Here is a 6,000-nt window from a genome sequence, read left to right as displayed (position 1 = left end):
CATACCAGCACTTTTACTTTTATTAGACCGCCTCATGTTGATGTATTCTACTTGCTCAAAAGGGTTAAAAAGACAAATCAGTCCATAAAATTTGGCAACACTGGAAATTCTAAGAGCAATTTATCATCTTTCCTCCTACTAATGAGCAAACAGCAATGTTTCTCACACAGTATGAGCAAAGACACAAAATCAGACATAAGTTTGATGTTCCAGACTGGAACTAAATATGTCTTAAAGTATATATCTTTCTACAACATATGGCGACCTACAGTGTGGCGGGAAAACCTTATCTGTCTAGTTCTTGGTTGCTTTGTCACACCTCATGAAAAACATTCATGTAGTTAAACATGTATTTTTTTAAATCTAAATGGTCATAAATAGGACATCATTGAAATTCAGCGGCTGACTTACTGCAGTGAGAGATACGTTCAACTCAAAGTTACACACCAACTCAGAACAGGAAACCAAACGCAGAGACGAAAAGACACTATCAGTGCTACCACAGCCTCCTCTCTTGTTTCTGTAAGCCCCCCCTCCCCCTTCACTCAACCCTCACCCCACCACCTCCTCACCCACAGGCCTTGATTCTCACTTTTACAGAAAGTATGTGATTGAAATAGAGGCCCAATCGCAGTGATCACAGTCCAGAGGTGGGGGGTAGGGGATTGTTCTTGCATTTTTTCTTTTGTACTCTTTGCAGCAGCAGTTGTCTATCTTGTCAAAGATGCAGATCAGAGTCGTGGGGTTAAATAAAGGCTTGTGTTGGTGAGCCATGAGGTTATTTTCTCAAGCTCAGCTTCGAGCCCCTTTCAGACAGACAGACAGACTGAAGGGGCTCCTCGTAGTTTTAAATATACCTGAGGTCACAGCTTTAATACCACATGTATGTGAATGTCGATAAGTGGAGCACAGAGCACAGCAGCTTGACAACATTTTGTCTTGATTTTGTCACACTGCAGTTCAGCCCGCTTCAGTTTATAGTGCGACTATGTAACTGTGTCGCCATTGTGACTACATGCGGTGGCTAAGTTCATAAATGCTAAGAGTAAAACGAGTAAAGAAGGTCGAAAAAGTCAGTGTACTATCTCACTAACTGCTGTGTTGCAATATGGAGCTAAAGTTTGCTAACATAAGCTAACATTAGCCTCCCTGAGCTACTGGTCATACCAGAACAAACAAGACTGTAGCAATGAAACCCCTGACTGTATTGAACTCAGCAAGGTTGCGTTTGATTGTGAATTGATTAGTTTTTTTGTTTGTAAGAGAGAGACTGTGTTATTTTTTTTTTCTTTAAAAAGTTATATAGTCTCTCTTCAAGTCAGACTATTGAAAAGTGAAACTAAGCCAGATTTTTCCTCTTGCTGATGAAAATAAAAATATTTCAAGTTCATTCAGTTGAATTTTCTGCAGCTCTAAAAACACTGTAGTACTACTTAATCATAAAAAATAATTTTATTCAATATACTTCATGCATTGAGTTCATGCCATTATAGCTTACTGTGGTTAAACTGACTTTCCCAGGTTTTACGTCCCTGTTTAGTCCTACGCACTCAGTCTGAGCACTAACCTCTGCCCCACCACTCTACAGTGGCATCGCAATGAAAACCACATCATGCTATCTCATCCCCTCACAGGTTCCTCTGGCTCCAGAACTCTAACCACAGTGCAGCAACCCCCTCACTCTCTCTTTTAAACTATCTCCGTCCCTTTTCCTTTAACTACAATCTGATTTAGTCCTTTTCCTCAGGTTCAACCGCACGCAGCCCCCCTTCCACCGGGAGTGGCCGGCCGAATCTCATCGGGCTCTCAGCTGCAGCCACCAGATAGGAACCGAGCGTGAACACAATGAATGATTTACTGGATGCTGCTGACCGCAAGACAGTTCTTCTTTCACACAGGAGGTCCACAAACGTCTTGTTATTCTCACTTAGTTTTCACTTGAAATATTCCTGTCCTTCAGCAGCAGGGGAGTTTCTGTCTGTGCTACCATAAACTGATTTGATTTATGTCATTGATTTATAGGATGATCATTCTCATTTAACTCTGACTATTGCTGTAGGCAATACTGAAACTTTTGCTCAGATTTCTTGCAAAAAAAACCTTGAAATTGGAAAAAACTGAGGAAACAATGAAAACAAACTCTCACGTAACACAAAAACAGATGCCAGGATTTATGCTATAAACACTCCACAAATCACCTCCCTCATCCATCACTGTGATCAGCAGCTCCACTTGTTTGCAACCAGCCCGTTTCTGGTTGTAAATTTCCCCCCAAAATACTGAGTATCTCTTCTGGGACGTTGGTGTGTGGATGTGAAGAAACCTAGCCAGTGCTTCCTGGTCATTGTGTCTCTGTGCATGTCTGGGGGTTAGACGGCCGTTTGAAAGGTCAGAGTTCAACGGGCATAGTCAAGCCTAAATAAGCCATCATGTGTATGTCTGTGCATTTATTTATTACCTGTGTTGGACATTTTAAAATCTTTTTTAGTTGTTTTTACTCTGTTTTCTCTGCTTGTGAAATGCGCCTCATATATTTAATTTAATCTTGTGAAAACATTTTCTTGTCTATAAATGTGACACTAGACTGACCACATATTCTTCACCATTTGTGCTCTGCATCAAGTGCCTGGTTCTTATTGCTGATTCTCTGAAATCTGTGGTTTGCCTCTTTGCTGTATTTTCACACGAAAAACATCACTCTTGTCTGTTTCTGCATGGGGTATAATACACCAGTCACATGTTGGTTGGTTGGTCGAGAAAAATGCAGCCTTTCCCACAGGAACTTCATCTCCGTAGCATCTCTGCTGTCCCTGATACGTTGGTGTTAAAGTTAGCAGAACTCAATTTAGTTTCAGCGGAACTGATTTGCTTAGGCGAGTACTCAGTATTTTTCATGCACTTTATTTTACACAGGACAAAGATGTGTAACTTCTATATATCAGTTTTATTCTAACTATGAAAAATGGGCAGGGAGCTGCAAAAGTGTTAATGGCATACATGCATGTTGCAGATGTAATAACATCTCTTTATCTTTTAAATGAAGGGAATAAGTTGCGTTTAAAGTTGTGAATTATATTGATCTTCACAGTGTGTCTATATGCAAATGACTATAAATGCAATCAGCAGTGAGAAAAAGAGGCAGGAAAGACGAGTGTGTTACTTGTCAGCAGAGTGCATTCTTCTTATCTGTGGTGTGCCTGTGAACACATTTGTTGACGTGTGACTTTCTGCAAGTCATCTCTGGTCCACCCAGATCTCAATGTCATCTTCTTTCAATTCTATTTTGTTACTTTTACAATGAAAACTTGAGTGGGCAGCAACAAAAACAGTTGTTGATGAGCCTCCATGCTGATATTACATCAGTGTGGGGGGTGAAAAAAAAAAAACCCTCAAAAATAAGCTCAGGAAATTACAATTCAGAGGGGACAAATGTATGACCACTATTGCCCCTTCTTCTGCCAACCACACCCTCCACTCCCAGTGTGAACCCATATTAACTGCTGAAACTGTTGCAGAGCGATGACTGGACAGTTGCTTCTCTCCATTGTGAAATCAGTTCTACAGAAACAGAGCTTGAACGGCTACCGACAGAGCTGTCCACAAGAGTGACTTTGAATTTTCTTATCTAACACTGAGAACATCTGCACAGAGAGTGACAGTGGGGGATATTATCTGTCCTGCTTTAACAGAAAAGCAGAAGATGTTGGTTCCTTTTTTCAGAAGTTGTTGATAGAGCTAACAGATATTCTCACACTGAACTACTGGTTCATCGTTTGATAAAGTAGCCAAATCGTTAAAGGATTTCTTTTTTTCCATCTGCAACAACAGCTCTTCTCATTAAAATGTGGCTTATACATTCTGTGAGGTTGTTTGTCCAACACTAACAAAAACACATCACTAACATGTTTCTCAAGTCATTTTTCAAAACTTTTGAAAAACCTTTTGACTACATCCCTGTCTTCTTACATTTTGAATTTTGAGTACATCAATTTTATGCTACTTAAAAAACTGTTCAATATTTTGGGGAATATTCATATTTGCTTTCTTGATTAGAGTCAGATGATTGATGCTACTTTCATGTTTGCACTTGAAGCTTTGCACAAAGACTGGAATCGGGGAAACAACCAAAGATGACAAAATCTGTCTACCAGCTCCTCTAAAGCACATCAATTTACACATCATGTATCATGTTTGTTCAATTCATACAAAAACTGAGGCATAAAAATTACAAGTTGCGTTTTTTTCTAGGAGTCTATATGTGCACCGTTATAAAGGAAAAAGGAAAAATGTCTGTACGCTAAATATGAAGCTACAGCCAGTGGCTGGTTAGCTTAGCTTAGTCATTGAGCCCGGCCAAGAACTTTCCCTGCACATAACCTTCTGTAAAACCACAACATGTCATTTTTACAGATTTGCTTTTGGACAAGACCAGGGTAGCTGTTTCCCCCATTTCCGCTCTTTATGCTAAGCTAAGCTAACCAGCTAATGACTGTCGCTTCATATTTAGAGTACAAACATGAGAGTCGTGTTGATGTCCTCATATAACTCTCAAGCAAATTAGTGTATTTCCCAAAATTCCCCTGCTGTATTATTGTAGCGTAGCCTATATTTGGCAATTCAACAATATTCAGTAAAATGCAACAAAAATAAATATGATAAATATCAGTATTTGGTCACTGTATTAAAATAATGGAGATAAAATCATATTTTCTCCTTCACAGACATGAAATGAGCAGAAAATCAAGTTGCTTTCCCTGGAAAATGCTGTGACAGTCATGTTGCTGATAATAGGGATTCTCATCTGTGCTCCCGTGTCTGAATACATTCCTGTCCATGTCTGTGAACTCTGGGACCTGTGGAGTAATGATGACCCCTCTGCATGACAACACCAGTATGACGCTCGCTGCTCATATTAATCACAGCAGACTGTCATGGGAGGGTTAGCGGCAGCACCACTTTGGTATCTGGGAATAGGTGGATCCAGAGTTTAAGAGACAGTTACTTTTACTGTTATTGTTACTCACATCACTCTTAGTAACTGCTACTGAATGTCACATCAGATGGGTTGTGCCGACAGTGTGCGTGTCATACTGGACTATGATGGCAGCTTTCCAACTTGTGTGTATACTATGATTTTGCTATAAATAGAGATGTGTAACTGAAGGTGGAAATTATAGCTATACTATATTGTCATTGATGTATCATTACGCATTCCCACTTGTATATGCATTCAGATATATTTGACATTTGACATCTGCTGCTCAGACACATCTGCTTGTCTCTTTCTTTAGTGTTTATTCACAATTTTGTTTTCCCACAGGATCATACACACAGACTATCTGTGAAGGAACAAAACAGTTATTGGAAAAATAATCTCACCTTAAGGTCCGTTCAGTATCTGCTCTGGAGCTGTCAATCACATCACAGTTATGCATCAGTCAAAACGGTTCAATCTCTGCCTTTTATTAAGACTTTATAAACTTGAATTAATAGATTTATTAATGGTTTATAAACCATATAATAATGCTTTATAGACAGTTATAAGTCATTAATATGTACATTTTTGGGTTGCTAGGTTGTGGAAAATCGTGCTCCAACATGAGACTTTGCTTTTCAGCTCTTTAATTCATCAGGGAGACCCCTCCTCTCCAGTGAAATGTCGGACAACTTACCTTTTGGAAAATGGCTGCAGGACATCTGGACCATAATCCATTTATAAACAATTTGTTAACATTACAACTGCAGACTTGATGAATTGTGGAACCCAACATTTATAATTGTAGGTGACTAACTTGTGCTAATGACTCATTAACAACTGAGAAACCCATCACCTTTTATTAATGTCAAACAAAACAGCTCTTACCGTCAACATTTGCCATTTACTGTATTGTTCTTTCCACATTTGCATGATTTTAAGTTTTGCACGCACATCAACAGCTAGTCATGGTAGTAGTCAATACATATTACTGACACATGGACAAGATTTCAAAGAGTGGGTTG

This window comes from Seriola aureovittata, chromosome 12 (genome assembly GCF_021018895.1).
Source record: "Seriola aureovittata isolate HTS-2021-v1 ecotype China chromosome 12, ASM2101889v1, whole genome shotgun sequence".
NCBI lineage: Eukaryota > Metazoa > Chordata > Actinopteri > Carangiformes > Carangidae > Seriola > Seriola aureovittata.
This window is presented reverse-complemented; position numbering follows the sequence as displayed.